The following is a 21,594-nucleotide window of genomic DNA, read 5'->3' as shown; positions in this document are numbered from 1 at the left end:
TTTAATTTTCAGTGACATTACTGCAGTAGAAGTCTGCTCTGCAAAGTACCTTCTCAGTTCCCCCACTGAAAAGTGTGACCCAAAGACAATGATGTTTATAGGCATATATAATCAGGATTTGGATGTGAATCCATTGACTAACACTTGTGTTTGTCTGATAAGAGTTCAAGAATTTTCTCTAGGGTTGTAGATAACTGTCCCACTATTTTAGAACACTGACAGTTGGATCAGTTTTTCTTTCCCTAGAAACATAACTGTATCTTTTACAAAGTAGTTTACAGTACCACTGTAGAGAAGCAAAACTATCTGAGTGAATGAAGAGGCCTTACTCCTGATTCAGCATTTTTATTTCTTATGAGTAGTGAATCAAACGGTATAGTATTAATGTTATTTTTCCAGTGACTCATCATACAAAAAAAAATCCCAATGTGCTTATGAAGATTTAGTTAAATACAGTTGACATGGTTTATAACACCAAAGTGCAGAAAGAAAAATGGAAACACATGGCACACAGATATATAAGAAGAAAAACAAAATGAATTGGTGATTGTTTTTTTTTTTTTCCACCCAGTGAGATACAGCTGTCCTATTGGTAGATATTTACTGGCAGATACCACTTCTGGGAACTTTTATTTCGCAGATTCAAAGAGACAACTCGTAGATACATTTCAGAGACAACGGCTTATCTGCCGTTTTCTGCCCCTTCAAACTAGAGAGCTAGTTACTAGTTTTAAATGTACATAGGTCACCAGGGGCTTTAGATATGATTCCAGAGTCATTTCAAGTACCAGTGTTGGCTGCTGCAAAAGGAGTGACCTCATCGGTGACCTCCCTGGCAGCACCGTGGCTGCTGTGAGGGACACAGGCACAACTCACAGCAATTCACAAGTGCCAGAGCTGTCACATGAGAAGCAAGATATGGTAGGAAAGTGCCAAACCTCCTCTTTGGTGACCGTTACTTCATAACTTCATCCAAGTAGTGACCGTGTGATCGTGGTTACGGCCATCAGGTGTGACAAAGCAGAAGCAAAACCCAAGGGAAGCTGCAGGTTAAAACCAGATGTTTCTGGTGCTGGGTCAGTTACACTGTTTGGAAGTAAAGGCTCTAGGAATGAACGTGTCAACCTTGCTTTACAAGGATTATGTGGATTGTGGCAGGCTTTCAAGTCAACATCCACTGACTTTAGTATTCTGGTGTGATGTGAAATTTCGTTTCAAAATCAGCCTCCTCAAATAGATCTCTTTTGAATAGGCCAGTGAGGATCAAAAACGAATGCCCTGAGCAGGTGTTTGCTCTACAGTTCTGAAGTACATCACACACGAGACGACAGCGGCGGTTCTGTAGGAAACATGGAAGATTTCTGCATTTCTGGCCCAGTCCAGTTACATCACTCAGTAATTCCCAAACTATCTGCTGCTTCTGATTTGGCACTATTTAAAAGCTACATTGGCTCTCTCATAACCCTTGTGAGTGAAACAAAACAATAATAACATACCAGAGCAAACTTACACTGATGACAAATGTATAGTAATAGTATTTCAACGAGAATAGTTTCATAAAATCACTACAGCACGTCTAACCAGTCCTGTACCCCCAGCATCCTCTAACATACTTTCAAAAGAGAAGTAGCATTAAAAAAAATTACCTTGCTTAGGTCATAATTTTTGGCAGAAAACACAAATGTATGTCACCTCCACAGCTGTCATACAGTAATCTTGTCATACATTAATTTGCTACTGCAACACTGCAGTAGGAAAGTGTTATGTTCCCATACATGCAAGATGTGAAAAGAGACAGGACAGAATCTCTACTTTATTTTTCTGAAGAATTACTGTTGGTTACTAAAGCTCTTTTGGCAAATTTGATAGATACAGCTTGATGCTATTTTTAGCTTCCTGGTTTCTTTGCCATATTCTACTTCTGGTAATTATGCATTTTTGTTGGGAATATTCCTGCATTTTCTCCTGGATGTTCCCTTCCTGCTATACCCTATTATCTCTGCTACATTTCATCATAGAAGCCTTATCCTTTTAATGAGTAATGGTATTATTAGTTTTGTTTATATCACATTTTCCTTAATTGAAAGCTAGAAATGAGAACTAGAAATGGATCACTAACAAAAATGAGTGTTTTTACTAATGCTTTTTAGAACTCTTTAGCAGAAAAGCTGAGCTCATGGTTAGCTCTTTGGCAACATTACTGTTAAAGACGCTCCTGCCCTGCAAATACCTTTGCATAAGACTTTTGGGTGGACCAAATGGGGAAACTGATCTACCTGGAAAGTAACCCAGAAAGGAAAATCCATGAGATTTTGCAGCCAAGTTCCTTATTTCATTCCAGACACAGACACGAATTAAGTTTCTACAGGTACGCATTTGTAATCGCACTTTGAGATATGTTCCTTGAACTCTCAAATAACTCGGGAAGCCCGTCTGTTCCCAGAGAGCATCGGGGACGCCGGGTGTTTCCCTACGGGAAGGCGCGTGTGCCCGCGTTCCGCGCCAGGTTCACCGTGTCGCAGGGGAAGCTCCTATGGAGACGCGGCTGCGAGCTCTCTGCCCGCCTGCAGATCACCCCTCGCAGCAGCGTCGCGGCTCTCCCAGCCGCAGCCCAGCGAGCCCCGGCGCTCTGTCCGTGCCGGGCGGTGCCGTGTCCGCCATTCCCAGCGCGCGGGGTGAGCCGAGGCGAGGTGAGCCCAGGTCAGGGCGGCGCGCGCACCGCGCCTGCGCAAAGCCAGCTCCCCCCAGCCGGGACGCGCGGCGCGGCGCGCGCAGAGCGGGCCTCCCCGCCCCGGTGAGCCGCGTGTGCGCAGGCGCGGCGGCGGCGGCTGGGCGCGAGGTGCCGCGGGTTGCAGTGCTGCCGGGCGCACGCGCGGTGGCGCGAGGCGCCGCGGCGGCCGGCGGCGGTGGGGGCCCGGCGGCGCAGGCGCAGTGGCGGCGTGGGGACTGCCGGGCCCGGGTGCTGCTGGAGCCGCCGGAGCAGCAGCGGCAGGAGCAGGAACAGGAGCAGGAGCAGGAGGAGGACAGGGAGGAGGGGGAGGAGGCGGCTCAGTCAGGCAGTGCCGGCGGGCGCGGGGCTGCGCGCGAAGAGCGGCGCTCGCCGGGACAGCTGGGGCGGGCAGCGGCAGCGCGGGGACAGGTGAGCGGCGAGCGCGGTGCGGGCGGCGGTGCCGGGCCCCGGCGTGCGGCGGCGAGGGGGAGGCGGGGGGACGGCTCGGAGGGCAGCGGTGGAAGTTGGACAGCGCCGGCGGGTCCCCCGCCGCGCACCGGCGGGGCGGGAGGGCAGCGGCTGCCCTTGGGCGGGCACGGCCACGGCCGGGGGCGGGGGGCGCTCGCGGGGCACCCGCTAGGCCCGGTGACCCACTTTGCTCCTGTCACAACTCCGGGCGCGCCGGGAGCGCTGCCCGCCTGGCCCGGCGCCCGCCGACCGGGCAGGGCGGCCGCGGGGCTCCCCGGCATCCCCGGGCCGGGCCGGGCCGAGCGGAGCCGTGGGCGCCGCCTCCCCTCGCGGCCCGTCCGCCGCCGCTCCGCGGGGCGGCTCGTCCCGCGGGGGCCGGGGGGACCCGCCCGCCCCGCTGCCCCACGTCCGGGGCAGGTTAGCGCGAGGGCCCGCGGAGCGCGGTGCGGGTGATCGCACGGCCGTCGGGCTGCGGTCGATGCCCGCCCGGCCCGGGCCCTCCCCGGGCGGGACGGCGCTGCGGGGCCGCGGGCTCCGGACGGCGGCGGGAGCCAGCCCGGCGCTCGACCTGCGGCAGGTGGAATGGAGCTGCGGGCTCGTACTCACTTTGTAGGTTTTTTTAAAAAATCTTCGGTTAACTTTATTGCGGTACCTCTAGCGTCTTCGCGCTCCGAAACGTGCGGGCTTCTCAGAAGCCCCCGGTCCTCGCCCCACATACTGCGGCCTTAAAGTCAGTGTGACAAATACTTCAGTGCGTGCAGGTGTGAAATAGGACCAGCGAGGAAATCCGTAGTACTTAAATTTTGTGTTTGTATTAAGGTGGATCCGCATTTCTTGTTGGTTTCACTTTCAAATTCCTGCTGCTTTAGACCTCGATATAAATTTGAATTTTATTTTTTTTTTCCATGAGGAGCAGTGCTTGTGAACTAATCAAACAGATATGTCGTGAGATCTCCGTAAAGCAGTTGTTTTCATGTGCCTGTTAAGGGCTGACCTACCAAGAGTCACAGGGAAAGTCAGATAAGGTTTTAGCTAGGATATGAAGTGGCATTTAGAGGCAGAGTGGCTGGTCATAGATCCAGATCCTCTGAATGCTTAAAGTGTTTTTTTAAAATGACATAGTTTGACAAGCAGAGCTTTTGGTGGCAGTGTGGACTTGACCAGGCCTGCCTCTTCCTTGCTCCCCACTCTCCTCTTTGCTGCCCCCCCTCAGCTGCACCAGCACAACGGTTCGTGGAATTGTGTCCTGTAACTGGCTTGGGGAAATGATCCGGGTTAAAATTAACTACCTGGGTTGTTTTTCTTTTTTCTTTTTAATGTGGTTATTTATATTTAACTTATATAATTTCCTTGGGTAACAGGTGTGCCAGGAGGCAAAAGGATTGTTTAAGCAAATGCTCTAGTGAAAGAAGTACTTGAGAAATAGATCTCAACTGTTGAAGTCCTGGCAAAGTTCAGTTTGAGCAGTTTTAGTTGTTTCAGACTGTTCTATCTAACAGAAATAAGGTTGACTTTGTTTATAAATATTTGTGGGGTTTGGGCGTGTTATTTGAAATTGGACAGCATTTGGCTGTTGTAGTAGAGGTATTCTGTTTCACAAGTAAGTCTGCTTTTCTATTTTTTTTATGAACTGTTAATTTTCATTTGTATCTATTTAAGATATTTCTTCAGACATATTACAGACACTACTTTCAGATTACCAAACATTATAAGTTTGAGTAGGTCTGTTTTGTTAGAATATGGCTACTTCCCTGAGAATTTTTTTGGTAATGAAGGAGTTACTGCTTCTTGAGAAACAGTTCAAACAGGAGAAAAACACCCCAAACTTCCGGGTTGATATTTAATAGTTTAAGGTGCCATTCAGCCATGCCTTGTTTTTTATTTCTTCTGCTGCATGTTCTTACATGGAAAAGTTTTAACACATGTAGGTAAAATAAAAGAATGTGAGGAAAGCAGTGTTTTCTTTACTAGTGCTCTAAGGACTCCATAAACTCTGCTATAGCTGATTTTACTCTCTTTGTACTAAGCAATTTAAAAACTGAGTGGTAATTACTTTAAATTTAATTTATAGTGTTGCTTAATTGTCTTATTAGTATAGAATTTCACAGAAGTCATGAATCTTAATGGCTGGATTGGTCTTGCTGAGGAAATTGCTGCTTTCAGAAGCTTTTTTTTTCCCCCATTCTAAATTTCTGCAACAAGTTGAAAATATGAGCCAGTAACAGAGAGATTGCTCCCTATCTTTTTCACATGTTCTTTATATAAAATATTTTTATCAACTTGGAAAATTGTGAATTTGTGTTGAAAACAGTTGAGAATCAAAAATGCAATTTTCTTCTGTAGGTCATTTAATAATTTTCAAAACAGCTCTTCTTTTAGCTGTACTCCTTCAGGAGATATGTATAATTTGCTGTCAAAGCGTCATGGCTTCAGCCTAATTTTGTAGATGAAGACCATGGATAGTTCTCCTCTTAGAGTAGAAAATTAGTACCCTAATACAGTTTTTAACACAAAACACAATTCAGAAGAAGTGGAGTTACAGCTAAGGTGCCTTCCTTTTCATCACATTGTAATGAGAGAGTTTTTCTTGAGGCAAAGACTTTGGTAGATCTGTGAAGTAAAGAAAAGTGCATTTTAGTGTTTTAGCCTTTTTAAAGCACAAATTTCCATATGAATGCTGGAAACTGTAAAGACCAAGTAATAAATCAGATATAGAAATGTTTCTGAGGATTGGTGGTATTAGTAGATAGTTGCATAGCAAAGACAGTAGTGGCTGTTCCTGCTGTTCTTACCTTCTGTTTATTTACTTTGCAAAGTATTTCTAACCTTTCTATGTCAATGAGCTGGTTTGCCCTGTAGAAGGTTCACCTCCACTGAATGGGTGAAACAGGAGCAGGAGTCTCCAGGCTCTGGGAGAACAGTAGCTGTTTTGCAGTAGCTTTATTTCTGGAGGGGAAAAAAGGTATCTGTGAGACTACAGAGAAGAGTGGCCAAAGCATTCCACTGTTTCTCTAATTTTTAACTAATACCGTATTATTATTAGTTGTATTATTATTTTGGATTTAGTGGTCTTTCAGAATAAAAAGAGGCATAGGAAGCACACCTTCAGTTCTGTAGCAGAATCTGAAGTGAAAGATTCCAATGTGCCTCTACGTAACTCTGGCACAAGCAAATTTGACTATACCCATTGGGAAAGTACCTCATTTCCTTCTGTGGGTGATCCACGTGGAGAAAGCAACTTATTAGTGTAGAGGGTTATTTTGTTAAGTCAGTTAATGGGAGGCTGTAATAATTTGAAACTGTCAGACGTTGCCCTGTTTATTTATTGCAGGAGTTAAAGATGTGAAATGCAAAATCACAGAAGAGGAAGAAGACTCATGCTTAATGCAGCTGTGTGCTGCCCTGAGGGGTTGAATTCTCAATCCCTACTGCTGCCACAAAATTTTTTGTAATGTAAAAGCCACTTCACTTTTGGTATACCTCACACCTGAGTGTTTAATTTTATAGTCTTAATATTCTCTTACCATACTTTTTGTGTATAATATAAATTCTTAATTATAGCTGCTTTTGGAGTATATAATCATATACATAAAAAGTTTTGGGTGCTCTGTGGTGTTCATATATCTAGTATTCTGTGGAAGCAACAAGGCTTCTCAGATTCTTTCAGCAATTTAGCATTGAACACTTTGGACTCTATCCAACTGTTACATTTTGTCATTAAAATCAGTGAATTAGTTTTCTTATTCCGTACTGATGTTCTGAGGAGCATTGCTGAGTATATTATAAAATCACCATTAGTAGTATTAATATTTTATTAAATAAAGATCCTTAAATAGTCATACACATGAGATTCAAGACTGGTAAAGATGAGTGTGATGCTTATGAAGCTCAGTAAATACTATGGGCATTCCTCATCTTCATGATAAAAATGTATTCAAATCATAAATGTGGCTACTTAAATGTTTTGTCCTTAAAACTGTGTATTTAATTATATTGGAGTGTTTGTGAAGGCTTCAGTTTTGAAGCTAATGTCATTTTACCCATAATGACAACCTGGTATCACAAGATAAATGGTGCTAGACTATAAGGCTTATGTTAAAACAGAAGAAAACACTTGGAGTAAGACAGATCTAATTAAAGTGGAATTTAAAAATTGTAAATGGAATTTACAGTTCTGTCAAAAAGGATGTTAGCAGGTATCTCTGAGAAAGATTTTGATATATATTATTTCGGCATATGGCCAGATCCATAAAATAACACAGAGGAGTCAAAACTGTGATTTAGATGGATTTTGGATCTCTAGCCCCAAATAAAATTGTAGCCATGTGTTACCTAAATTTTACAGGTTTCTAGGTTTTCTCTTGTAAAGTTTTGCAAATGCACTGAAGTTTTGTTCTCACTCAAGTCTTCCAGAATCTTGTCACAACTGAGCATCTTGGCATCTAAATCTATTTATTATTCATAAATTGGGCAATCTGCAAATTAGGCCTTCACTTGTTCAAAGGCATGTTCAAACTACACCTGAGGCACACCTATGGGATTGGACTTGGACCAAAACCCTGTGGTGACTCTCCCTTTTGTTCAGAAGCACAAAGAGGTGAGGAGGAAGTGGTTTTGTTGATTTCTCCTTAAAATAAACAAACAAACCCCCCAAACCCAACAAACAAAAAAACCTCCAACCCCTGAAAAACCACTTTTCCTTGAATACAAGATGGTTAAAGTCTAATTGGGCCAAAGAGAGATACTAGGCCAGTTATTTTCTTGGAGAAAAAGGAGGTGAGTACCTGTGTTCTGGCCTGTGTTCTGAAAACTGTTTTGTCTTTTCTTCCATTTAAAATTTTAAATTCCTTTGGGAACTGGAAATTAGGACTTAGGTCTCTCATTTGGGTGCCCTTCTCCCTAGAGAGGCACACACACTGCTGGTTCTGCTCTGTCCAGCAAAGCATTACTTTTTGCTTCTGTATTCTGAAGATTTCCACGGAAATGGTTAGGATTTGATCCATCTTTCCAGTCTCATGTGGAGCCTGCTGAGTGATTATGGTTTGAACCCCTTCTGGCAGAGTAGAGATTGGCTTTCAGATTTCTGTGTTTCAGGTTACTGTGCCGTAACCCTGTGCTGCTGGACAAAATGAGAGCACATCCTGTTGCCCCTGCTTGCATGTTAAAAGAATATATTACTCCTGTTTTTGATGGGAAAAGCTTAGCTATGTGTCTGTCAAGGACAGGGACTAGGATTGTGTGTACTAACCTTAACCTATGGCCTAGGCCTTCAGAAATAGGTGAAGGTGGAAGTGTAATACTGTGTCCACTGCTTACTTTTATAGTTTGTGTCTCTATTAACTTTTTCAAAAGCCTTGCTGAGCAATGTGTTTCTCCCTGGCCTTGGTACTTTAGGATTGTGGGTACTGTTGTATGGAATCCCCTTGTGCCCTTTTTTAGTAAAGACTATAGTGTAGAGTCGTATTGCCTATTACAACCGGAGCAGGCAGCAGAACTTAATTACTAACTCATTGTGTGGTAGTTGTGTTGCTGTGGGACGCTTAGAAGAGAAGGAATTCATGGGAATGGGCTGATCATCCACCATAATAACAGAATTTTAAGTGCTTTATAGTAGAGAATAGTATTGCTAAAAACATCATCTACAAGAAATTTTAGCTTGCAGATCCAAATATTTGTGAGCATATCTCAATTGCTTGCAGAAGAATTGATCCGAGATCCCATAAGCATGTGGAACTGGTAGATATCCAGAAAGTTCCAGCACTTTCTTCATCTGGCAAGTATTTGGGAACATAGAGGAGACAGGCTGGCCTTAAGTACAAAGTGGCTCTTCTAGGAGTGAGAGAAGTTAATATGTGAATTTCCTAATCTACATTAGAAATCTTGAGGAAATACATATTTTTACAATTTAAATTATGACCTTAAAAGAATAAGAGTATGAGATACTAAGGTGGATAATAAAAAATACTTCAAAATATATTATTATAGCTAATTTAGTATTTCAAATACTGAGTGCTGATGTTATGAATAAAACAAATCCCCATTTTTACATTGAATTAAGTTTTTAACGATATAGCAAATAATAGTCTCTGGCATTTAAAGATATTTGAAGTGTTTGGTGGCTCTTCCATTGCATGTTTGATGCAATGTCAGAGGCTGCCTGTTGGGTTGTGGCTGCTACTGACATGCACCCTGACAGAATAATATTCCGTGATTTTGGTGGTTGCTGGTGACAAGGTGGTTTTGAATAGAAAAACTCCTGCTGGTGTGATAAGGTAGAGAGTTTTTAATTTTTCAAATTAGTTTTGCTAGAGAAATGCCAAAGGTTTGGATTTTCATCCGTCATCCAAAAACCTCTAGATATATTAGGGGGAAAAACCTGTCTTGTTACATGGAGTAATTTTCCCAGTCTTGAGTTCCCTAAAGCTTTATTTGAAACCTGTGATGTTATAAAACGAGAAATCAGAAAATATTTTACCAAAATCTTATTTCCCTTGGCTCAGTAAACAACCAGGAAATTTTCTCCATTAAAAACTATAGGTAGTTGCTTTTTTTTTAATCATATTTTCCTAAGAAAACGTGATTTGTGCTTTTTTCCTTGTTTTCTCTCATTCTTTCCTTAGATATTTGCCAATACCTTTTGAAATCGTCGTCCAGTTGCAACCGTGTTTGTAGGAGGAATAGAAATAGCAAACTAATGTTCCTACAGGTTTTGGGAAAACGGGCAAGCTGGTTAGAGGGAAATGTGTCACTACCCTTTCTTCAGGGAGAAACAAAGCAATGCAGTTTTGGCATAAGTTCTTTTAATAGCGAAAATAGTTTTAATGAAACTGGAAAGGGTTCTGTCCAAAGATTTTTTGTTTATATCAGTTACTGAATGAAATATATTCATTATAGCAAAATATTTTTCTCTCAGCATTAGAACAAAAGCCATTACCTCCCAAATCGGATTTCCAGTAAGCTCACTTTTCTGTCTGTAACATGGAGTTACTTGTTAAAAAGAAGGAGCTCAACTTCTGTCTAGAATGACATTTCTCTGATTCTTTTCTGTCTGACCTATATTTGCAATATCTATTTATCATGATAAACAACAGATAGAAATCTACCTCGAAATGTTCAACTTGAAGATTTTTATCAAGTCTCAGTACACAATTGTAGGGTGTCCTGCTGATAGGTTTAGAGAAACTTCTCCTGGTGAAGGTGAAGAAAACTTTGTTAGCTTGTGCTACTTTTGTTTCTAGAAAATTCTCTGCTCTATAATATCATATATACTTTTCAAGCCTTTGGTAACCAACATAGTCTTCACAAATTTTATGATATTCACAAATAATTCATTAAAGTATTAAAATAGTTCATTTAAAAATATCATAATGGACTGCAAAGTAGGTGATTCTGACTTGTGCTTATTTTGAAGTAGTTTTCATAGTAACAACAAATATTCGAAAGGAAACTGGATTTTCCTCTAACTGTGAGTAGAAAAGCAAGTAGCAGAATGAATCACAGCTTCCAAGAACTGTCACAGTAGGAATGCAGATTCTCTCTCTCTCTCTCTCTCTCACACACACACACACACACACTTTCCTCTCTGTCAGTTTTAATGTAGTAATGTGATTTAATGAAGTTTTTCTTGCCATCCACAGCAGCAACACTCATTATATGTAATCAAGCTGCTACTAGCAGTTGAGTGTTTGAGAATGAAGCTACAGTTTGTAACTAGTATGGTGATTCCAGTGATAACTCTCTAACATCTCAGCAATTTTACATGCAAGATCATTTTCTGGAGATTTTTGTTGTTAAAATGTTGTACTTCATTTTTATCATATAGGGTTTTTTTCAGCTCAGAAGCTTTAGTTAGACATTTTCTGCTGTGCTAAAGCTTTGCATGATGTTTCATAGATAATAAGATCAGTTCCGGCCTTGAAGAGCTTGTGATCTGAATTTCACTGACATAGAAAATGAAGAGAATGACCTCAGAAAGGGGGACAAGGATTCAAATTAATAAGTGACTCATAGTGAGTGAATTAAACAAGTTGTCATTTCTAAGAACACAATAAGGTAGATCAGCAATGAGGGAAATGAAAATATAGAAGCAAAAGACAGCATAAAGCAAGTCCAAATAGTATAGGGATTTGAAGGAAAAGAGGCAAAATGCTTTATTTTGTAGGATCTGGAAACATAATGAAATCAGAAAGGTAATCTGAATCAAGAGGAAGAGTAACTAGAGGGTTTTAGGAAATGGGGCAGGAAAAAGATATGTAGAAACTTACAAATTGTGTTGATGGATTTGGCTCTTATGATGAACAAAAATGAGAGAGGTAAAAAAATTGAGAATGTACTGGTTTGATCAGTTTGGCAGGAAAGTCAGATCACAAATTATAGTACTAAGATTTATTTTTTTAACCCTTTAAGAAACGTAGCTGTCAATTGAACTTGCATTTAAAGTGAGTGGCAAAACAACAGGCAGCTGTGCCTGAAAACTTGATCTCAGGCTTTGTTGCTACTTCTGTTTACTCTCAGTTCTTGTGTAAACTGGAGGCCTTTGTATGAACTTCAGGACAACTGAGGTGAGACTATAGTTTTTAACATCAAAGGTAATTGAGGTACTACCACTTTCTTGAAGTCAAAAGGATCACAAACTTTTTGCATTAAAATAACTGAAATTGCTTTTCAAAAATATTTTAGTTAAACTGTTATTACCTTTATATGGACAATTAAATTTATGATTGATTTATACTGAATTAGTTAAACTTTGTCGCAAGCATAAGAAATGAAAAATAGTGTTTCGTAAACTGGGACAGATTTTTTTAAATGCACCTAGATGCTTTTCTTGCCCTATAGAATATAGTTTGCCATTTCTTATCTGTATACTGGAATTGGATTCAAAGCATCGATTTCTAACATTATAATATTTCATTTTACTGCCTAAAAAAATAAATATGTAGATGATAATGATCTACCTTTCGTGTCCCATTAGGCTTGGCAGTAGATCTTCCTCAAACACTAGTATTCTTCTTCCCCATCTTGACAGCTGGTTCTGTGTTACATGTATTGAGAGACACGGTGGTAAAGAACGGGGGTTTGAAATTACTTTGGTTATTTTATATCAAAGGAAATCCACCTGTCCTTGCATAGAGTGGAATGGAATAGATTTGTGTATGCCTTAAAAGATATGCTTTGCCACACGGAAATGCTGAATAGAAAGTATCAGTAGTGGTAACTAGCAGTAATTTTCCCACTGGGGTTGTCAGCAGTGAGTTATTACCAAGGTGGTGCATGTGTGTTTAAAACACAGCACTCTATATATGAGTACAGAATTTGTGATCTATAATAGGTGGGGAGCTGTTTCTTTGTTGAATAAGTAGAGTGTATGTAGAAATCTCTACTGTATAGTTAGCTTTTGCTCATCACAACTTATTGAAATTAGTTTTTCATCAATGAGAGGAGTTTGAATCTTTCTTGTGCAGTTGTGTTCCATGTTCTTTGAGAGATTCAAGCTGTGTTCTGAGGTAGATCATGTGTCCTGTTTGAACCATAGTACTCTCAGTTAAGATTGTATTGATGCATTTTCTTTCCAGAAATCTGCAGGATGTATTACTGATGTTCTACAAGGTTACAGTATAACCAAGAGCAATTGTAATGCACTGCTTGTAATAGAATGCTTTGTAGGCAGCATTAGAAGTGTAAATTTCATTTTACCGTTGGACTATTTGTCTTACAGATTTGGATTTCGGACAGTGCCAAAGCTACGTAAAAGGTGATATGGAATGTTGAAGTTCTCCTTTATGGGTATTTACTTCATTATGTTGACTAGAGGAATTGGAAAGTGAAATTGTGGACAGTTTAGGGATGCAAATAAAGCAACTGAAATGGCAGGAGAGAAAATAGAGAGTAATAATCAAGGCTTCACCTCTGAAAGTTGTTTTGAATGGATTAATTTTTATAGAACTGTGGGATTTTTCTTGTTGTTTTTCAGAAGACTGTGCCAAAGAAGGCTTTCACTCAGATGACATCACATTTGGACTACTAATGCTACCCACCCACTCTACAAGGCACAATGCATTTCTGGGTAATTTAAGTAAGTATGTAGATTTTATTGCTACTAGAACAGTAATGCTTTAAACAGAAACATCTCTCTTTAAACCTCAGGCAAGGTAGACGTTCCACTTCAATTTGAGATTCAAATTAATGGGGCGTGTGGGCAAGAATAAACTTCAAATAAGCTTTTAATAAGCTTTTATCCTTTACACTGGAGCATGGAATGAAACAACTGAACTGTACCTGAGCTGCCTTGGAAAGTAGAAGGGAAAAAAAAAAAACCTCATAATGGCACTGTCCCAGCAATGAAGTGAGCTAATGTGGCCCTGTGATTTCTGGAAACTAAATAATCTCCCTCCCAGGGATGTGTTGCAGTGAATGAGTGTGTGTACTGCCACGCTCACTGCTTTTCTGACTGGTTTTTTTGTTTTGGTTTGATTTGTTTTTTTTTTCCTGGATGCTCTTGTTAAAGTTGAAATGGGCTTAACACCCCATTCACGTGCGTAGAAAGCATCTTAGTAGGTTCAGATAGCAGTATCTCTGTTCATGTCATCTGATTTGTGAAAGGGGTGGTGTCTCCCGACCTCCTTGACTGGATGCAATGTACCGCCCAACTGAGGATGGGCCAGGAGGTGCAGGTTTTCATCTTTGCAAGATTTGTCAATGTCATACTTGCATTAAGGTTACTTGTTGCTTTGTACATCACCTAAAGAGACACACGGAACAGAGGGGGTGGTTTGTCTGTGGTTTGTCTTATGAGCAAGGGGTTTTGTTTCAATGTATCATGAGGATCATGGGCGTAGCCCTCTGTAACCCTCCTCATGTATGTATTTATATGCTTTTTCTTTCTGAGTAGGTATTGTTTTTCAAATGTTTTGTTGGTTTTTTTGACTGGGTCAAAAACCCCCCAAGAAACTGATCTATTTATGCAGATCAGACACTGTGCCAATCTTGCTGAAACAGGAGTATTTTGTCTTGCTGGCACATAGCTTTTCTATATTCCTGATGGCTTATAATGGATTGGAGGTGTTTGGTCGTGCATGAAGTTTGGTCATGAATAGAATTACAGGTAGCAGTGCTTGCAGTTAATGATGCTTAACACTTTGTATTCTAAGGCCCTGGTTTTAGTTGCTTGTAATTTAGTACAACTTGAATCACTGAGCAGTAAGTCTTTGAGTTATATATCTGTTTCAGCTAAAATTTTACTAAACATCAGTTTGTGTCTGAGAGTGAGTTGAGGGAGAAGATACACTGTTTACTTGATTCAAAATGCAATGAAAACCTTGCGAGTGGAAAAATGAGGCACCTGCATATGTTACAGCAAGCAGTCAAGGTTTTAGGAGAAAACAAGCCATTATGCTGCAGTATCAGACTATTTTTTGTGCCATCCCAAACTCTTACATTAGACAGCATGATAGATTTCTGAAAATGTTTTGTACCAGTTCAGTGATTTGCCTAAATCCATTTCATCTGTCCAAATCAGATGAGGTAGATAAGTTCCAAATCCTTTTAGTCATAACCAGACAGATCTACTGAGCATGTTCTAGCTGGACTGTGAGAAGTAAACAGGAATAATCTTCTCAACTCCATTGTAATGTCAGGTACAAACACTGAGTAAGAAGATTTTCTTCTGTACTCTTTGTGCTTTTCCTTAACCCCATCTCCCATCTACTGTTGATTTTGTCCTTTAAATGCTGTTTCAGCAGTTTATTTACATAACTGTCATGCATTTTTTTCATTCAATTTTTCTATATTCTTAGAATTTTTTTTTTATTACTGCTCTTGTGTTCATAATAGAATTGATAGTTTTGAACAATGTGTGTGGTTAAAAGTTATTAAATACTTCTTTTTGAGCATCCTGAAAACTTATGCATGCTGTGCATATTTGGTTTTGCTTTTCAAGTAACATTTTTAGACCATGAGGACCTGCTTGTTTTTATTAAGAATTTGTGTTTTCCAGGGCATACTTCAACTTTATTTACTGCTTGTGTTTCCTTAGGCTGTTTTCCTTCATCTTTACATTTTCAATAGTCCTTTTACTTGTGTTTCTTCCTCAGAACATTTTTTTGAACTTGTGCTGAAAATCCTCAGTTTAAAACTGTCCTTACATTACAGAACTTTTGTACTTACTTATATAAAGACATATTTTATACATTTTTTTCTTAATAGTTTCTTATAGAAACATGAAAAACAAATAACAAAATAGAAAATACTTCAGACACTGATTTGTAGAAATAGGAAAGATTTGAAAGTTATACTCACTCGTGCATGTGTGAGTGCTCTCAAAAGTGTCTCTGTGCTTCTCTGGAAATGTGCCTGTGTCACTACAGGAGAACGGGAAGTCAAACCACCTTCTTATTCATATTTGTTCTTACACAGCTGCTGTAGAAGTCCAGTGTGTAAGAGGTGGCAGCAATCAGAGCCCATCCACACAGGATGGAAGAATGGAAGAAGTAGCATTGTAGGGCAATTGGTTATCTTGGTTGTAATCACTGGGTCTGCTCTACCTTTCACAATAAGAAAAATTGCAACTCATAAAATCAAAATTTGTTTCCTAGGGTATAGGGAACTAAAGATCTGAAAATAGTCTGTTGATTCCTAACTGAGATGTAAAGGAAAAAAGATTGTTTCTGAGCAAGCTAAGAGATTATCCTAGGTTTTAGATTTGAATCAGAGGAGTTGACTTAAAAGAATAAAGTAATGGAGTTGCCAGCCAAAGCAAAGGTATGCCTTGGGCCAGGCAGAGAGATGATAGAGGTGCTATGTGGAAGAAATGATCACCCTGTTTGTCTTAAGATTTGAATTATGGAACAGAGGAAAACTTTCTTATAAGAACAGGCTGGAGACTTCTAGTTCTACTTTCTTTTGCTGAAACTAGAATTGGTATTGCGGAAGATGATTTCGGTGTTTCCACCCCTCCCTTTGCTTACTGCAGGATGGTACTGAACTTCCTTTTTTAATGTTTTCTGAGTTTTGTATTGAAGTGATGCAGGAGCATCTGTTGTTCACAAATACAGGAACATGGAATGTGTGTTCAGTGTAGGACTACATGGGATGACTTATTGCTTCTTAAGTTTTTATGTATTAATATGATTTCAGTACTAAATTTTTAAAATTCTGTAATTACTTAATAGGGTTTAAAAACCCCAATGGAATAAAAAAAAGCCAGAATTAATTATAAGCTCTAGGTTTTGCTTTGGATCTCAGGTCCACACAGAAGGAGGCTTCTGAAATGGACTGTCGATATACTTAAAATTTTCAATTTATGTTTATGTGAACACATGTATAGTGTTGTTTTGTGGTGGTTTTTCTTAAAAGACAATTTTTCTTTAGGAAGTGCTTCAAAGAGATCTGATTCTTTTTTTTTTTCATCTAAATTTAGCAAATGTAGAGAGAAACGCATTCTTTCATTTGCAAAATCTTCTGGAAATTTATTTGGATGTTGTATACTGAATGTCACTGAAAGTAGGTGAGTCTCTGAATATTTTGGTTATTTTAAGCAACTGAGTTAATTGTACGTGACAAAATCCTGTTTGTCACTTAGATTGCTAAGAGCGACTTTGTCATTTAACCTAAATCTAGAAGATTAAATTATTAGATAAACAAATGACAAAGCTCAGGAAAAAAGAGCAGCCAAACTCTAAGCAAAATATTCCTGACTTTACTGTTAAGGTAAAAACCTGTGTATACACCAAATATATTTTATCTAGTGTTTCTATTACGAAGTTCTTCCGTTCCATAAGTTGCTTGATTAGCTTCCTGTAGTACTTCTGTTGTCCTATGGCTGTTCTCTGAGATGATGTTTAGAACCAGGCTAATTTCAGTCTTACAGAAGACTAATATTCCTGTGTCATTAATCTGATTTTTCTCAATTCACGTAGTTGCTTAGCACTGGATTTAGAGATCAATTTGAATGATTGCAGTAAATATATCATCATCTTTATTCCTTTTAAATTTTGTTTGAGTTAGGGCATGTTAAATCACAGTGGTAGTGCTTACATGCCTGTCTCAGTCTATACTATATAAATTTCCAGATAAAAAACAATACCAGCACCTCTGTCTGAAAGTTTAGATATGTGAAATTAATCGGTTTTCTCTTACTGTATTTAACAGCACAGGGAATAGGAGGAAATAAATGAGAAAATTCTGAAAAAAATATGGGGGAAACGAGAAGTTAAATATTTTAAGTGAAAAAAACCCCAGGATATAAAAGATTAAGTAAATAAACAAAGAAAAGAGAAATGAAGCCCAAGCAAGAAGGATATCCAGATTCATGTCTTCTACTGAATTCTGGATTAGGGGAAATTAATTATTTTTGTGTAAACCAGTAGACTGTAATTTATCATGATCCTTCAGTGCCCTCAAGTATTCTGCGTGTGACCTGACACCTGTTTGTTAGTCTGGCTTGAAAAGGTGGGATATAACTCTGGTGTACGCATTGCCATTGTGATTTGGATCATTAAAGCTGCTTTGGACAAAATCTCTCTGTCTCCCCTTACCACTTAGTTGCTCAGGGTGTTGGAACTACACTCCTTTCTCAGAAAAGTAAGTTCTGCTGCAGGTGCAAAGTGCTCTTCTGTCTATATTGAGGAAATACAGGTTTCCATCAATCATGAAATTCCTGGAAAAAGGTGACTGGTCCATGTGATGGTTATGTTTTCTTCTGGACACCAGATGAAATCTAATCCAGAATAAACTCTCTTGAACAGCTAGCACAGAGTGTCAGCACCAGCTGCTTTGATCTGCTGATCCATTTCTACTGTTTCAGATTACTTTGTAATGGAGACATAGCCAAAATTGTTCACTTGGGTTGCAGGTCAGTAGATGAGGGCAGTGAACACCTATGATATGTGTGTTATGTTATGCTGCAAATACGTATGTTATATTGGATATATATTACAATATGCCACAGATATGTATGTTATGTTATGCTGCAAATGCAGGTATAAGTTTCAATGTTAATATTGACAAATGTCAAAGTGCCAGGAATTTTTTTTTTTTTTGCAATTTTGTGACTACAAACTTTCAGTGAAACAAATATCACAGGTTACAGTGAATCAAATGACTAAGTCATAAGGGTCTTTTGAAATTCTGATCATTTACTTTTTCTTCCGTGCTTATATATTATTATTGTTATAAACAGAAGTATTCTGATTTCTTTCATAAGTTTTATGTAGAATTGTAAAGTTTGTATGCTTCCCACTACACGTTTTGCTCAAGCTACTCGTCTGCCTTGAAAAAAATCATCACAATGAGACCAGTGCTTTATTGCACTCATGAAGTAGGAGCAAGACAAAAAATGAAAAGGAGATGGTCTTCACAGGTGTTTGCCACTATTACCGCTTTTTGTGCCTTTAGCTCTCAGGAGTCAGGACATTTTCTTTTTTTTTATTTTGCTGGAATGGATACCCGAGTTTGAGGTTATAGATGGCAGTTGGTAAAGTTTTGAAAATCTAAGTAATATTTAGTATTAATTCATTTTGTCTTGAAGTTACAGTTGAAAGAGTTCTCTCCATCTGCCCTGTCTAATTTTAAGTTCAGAGACTCTCAAGAAAATTTCATGTTTAATGTTAGTGTAATATCCCACATGTCTAAGCCAATTATTAGGACTAAACTAAGTTATATTTCTTGTTTATTAGATCCTTGCAGATTTTAAGCCTTGTCTTTCAGCATTTTTCCCCAGAAAATGTCCAAGATTTGATTTCTGTTGATAGACACATTTAAACAAACAGCCTTTTAATATGATCATTAAAAAACCCCTACAACTGGATAAGGTGGTAGCACAACTATCAACAGCATTTGGGAAAACTTTGTTTGAAAAAAATCCCTGGCTTTAATAAAAAAAATAAAGTTATTTGCAATCTTATTTAATTTGTTCAATCTATTCCCTCATGTTGTAACTAGCATAAACATATTGTAAAAGTTAGCATATTTTATTCTCTTAGGCTTAAGGATTTCTTCCTTCAGTTTATATAATCGTTCCTAAAACAGTGATTATTACAGCCACAGTTATGTTTGGCACTTGAGCCCAGGGAAGTGGTGGAGTTCCCATCCATGGAAGTCTTTAAAATTTGTGTAGATGTGACACTGAGGGAACATACTTTAGTGGTGGACTCGGCACTGCTTGGTTAATGGTTGGACTCAATTATTTTAAAGGTGTTTTCAAACCTGAACAATTTAATTCTATTCTGAAAAAGCAATGCATTAAGTAAAAATCAAAATTTAGTACTCAGCTGCTTCATATGGCAGCTTAGAGAGTAGACTTCATGGAGGCAGGTACAAGCCTCAGTTTAACATGAAGTAAAATACTGAGAGTCAAAACATGGGAACTGTAAGCCAGTAAGTTACAGAGTCCTGATTATTTTAAGTAATCTTGTTTTAGGAATATTGCACTGTTACATTGAAGTGCTCTATCTGCGTATTTTTTAATGTGTTTATCATAAATTACCTGTTTCAAGCTTTAATGTGGGTGTAAATACAATACAGCTCTTTTCATTAGCCTGTTAGCATGTGACCAGAACATATACTTCATGCTAGTTTCAGGATTTCCTGTGAATATTGATAGCTTTTGATATCCCATTCCTCAATACCAGCGTTAAATAGGTCACTAACAAGATCCTAGGTCTTTGAAACCATACTCACAATGTGCTGAGCAGAAGAGAGTTAAATAAAATCTGATTGTAGTTTTGATTTTTGGTAACTGATATGTTAATTGTAAATTGAAATGGCTATAATGCCTTTATAAATATTTCTTAATTTTATTTTTTGGGACTTAACTGCTGGGTGATCTAAGGTTTTGTTAATAAAGTGGGGCCTTAGTCCCAGCAGTGAAAGTCTCTGACGGTGGCCGTGACTGCCGGAGTGGCTCCCAGATTGTCAGACAGAAAAGGTTCCTTAACTGAGAACTCGAGAGTGCAGAGAAAGCTTTGAGGGGCAAAAGGAAGCGTGGTGAAACATGTGTTTTGGTAGATATGTGGTCTGATCATTCTGTGAAAGAAAACTTGAGAAATGGTAAAAAAGAAACAGAAAAAGCTGAGGAAGAGAGTTTAAAGTCATGCAGATGCAGTGAGTATGGTCCCAAGTAGCTGATATGATTTGTGTTGAATATTATAGATGAAAAGAAGGACTGGCAGATAAATATTACAGAGGGTAAAAAGGACCAACTCATGCAAATAACTTTGAGGACTCATTTGAAACTTTGTAAGGTTTATAGGGGATATCAGGTCAGAATCTAAATTTCCAAAAATGCAAAAAGGAACTGAATTTGTGACTTTTTTCCTCCTCATAACCTAATCTTGAAAATTCTTATCTTAAATATTGTAGCAGCAAAACTTAAAAAAAGTTTGGCATAGGATTTCCTCAGTTATATTTTATCGTTCAATATCATGATCTTAAAATATTTTTGAAACAATGGGAGATAGTTGACAGTTTTTGCAGGAACATTGAATTAACCTTCAAGGCACTGGAAGCTTTCATTATAAAAATCCCCAGTATCTGAAGATTTATATTGTCATCATAATTACTCAATTTAGAATTAAATTGACCGGGGTCAACATTTTGAAGATGATACTGTTCTATGGGAACAAAGAATTTGTTGTTTGTCTTTTGCTGCTTCTCTGGTGACCCTCGGAAGGTGATTTCAGTGGGTTTTCAGAACACATTTATCACAAGCTCTGAAAGTTTCTGCTCGTGTTAGTAGCAAGCCACAAAGGAGGAGTGAATGCTGCTGTTGCTCAGGAGAATGAAGAAAGAAGATGAGGAAATTTGTTATCTACATAATCTAATAATGATTTAGAAACACGGAATGCTAAAACCGACTTGGTTAAGTGTTACAGTGCTGCTTCAAGCCATAATTCTTCTTTGAGCTTTGTTTCCTGAACATTCAGAAATTCAGTTGCCCTGTGTTCTGATGTTTGAATTCTTAAGTAAAGATGTTCTTCTTTTTTTTATTTCCTTATGTATAAGAATATATGCAGAATGATTATAATAAAATTAAATCAAATTTAAGGATGATTTTTATACCCTTATTCTGTCATTATATTGCTGTTTCTGCTTAGTTCATGCAGCGCTACCTCTTTTGTTAAAATACTGCACCATTTTTCCTGCCTGAACAAGTCTCGTTATGGACTAAATGTTGGCTGCTCTTCCATTTCCTTTGGATTCTTGCTTATAGCAGGGTGATAAAAGGATACCTAACATCTATTCCCAAAGTGTTTTGCAAAAAGCTTCCGGGGACAAGAAGAGTGAATTTTTTCTGCCTTGGTTTTGTCCATTCTTTAGCCAAGACAACAGATGAGACATTTCCTCTCTGTACCAATTGCAAAACTTTTGGTGGTTTTTTTTTTTTTTTTTTTTTTTTTTTTTTTTTTTTTTTTTTTTTTTTT

The 21,594-nt window shown here is 38.8% G+C and overlaps 1 protein-coding gene across 4 annotated transcripts in view; it reads left to right on the top strand.

Moving 5' to 3' along the window:
* The first annotated feature begins 2,932 nt into the window (after positions 1–2,932).
* Positions 2,933–21,594, top strand: part of CLOCK (clock circadian regulator) — a 67,002-nt gene continuing 48,340 nt past the window's right edge. For 2 of the 4 annotated variants that reach the window (XM_027885568.1, XM_027885565.1), the window contains exons 1-3: positions 2,933–3,139; positions 13,149–13,250; positions 16,593–16,679. The gene's annotated coding sequence lies outside the window, so the exon portion shown is untranslated. The remainder of the gene's footprint in view (positions 3,140–13,148; positions 13,251–16,592; positions 16,680–21,594) is intronic. The other 2 variants (XM_027885566.1, XM_027885567.1) reach the window with 2 other exon arrangements.

Source organism: Empidonax traillii, unplaced genomic scaffold (assembly GCF_003031625.1).
Source record: "Empidonax traillii isolate 1590-97213 ecotype Southwest subspecies unplaced genomic scaffold, ASM303162v1 scaffold167:size2001844, whole genome shotgun sequence".
In the NCBI taxonomy this organism is placed as follows: Eukaryota; Metazoa; Chordata; class Aves; order Passeriformes; family Tyrannidae; genus Empidonax; species Empidonax traillii.
Note: the sequence above shows the minus strand (reverse complement) of the source record. Positions and strands in the feature narration are given on the sequence as shown.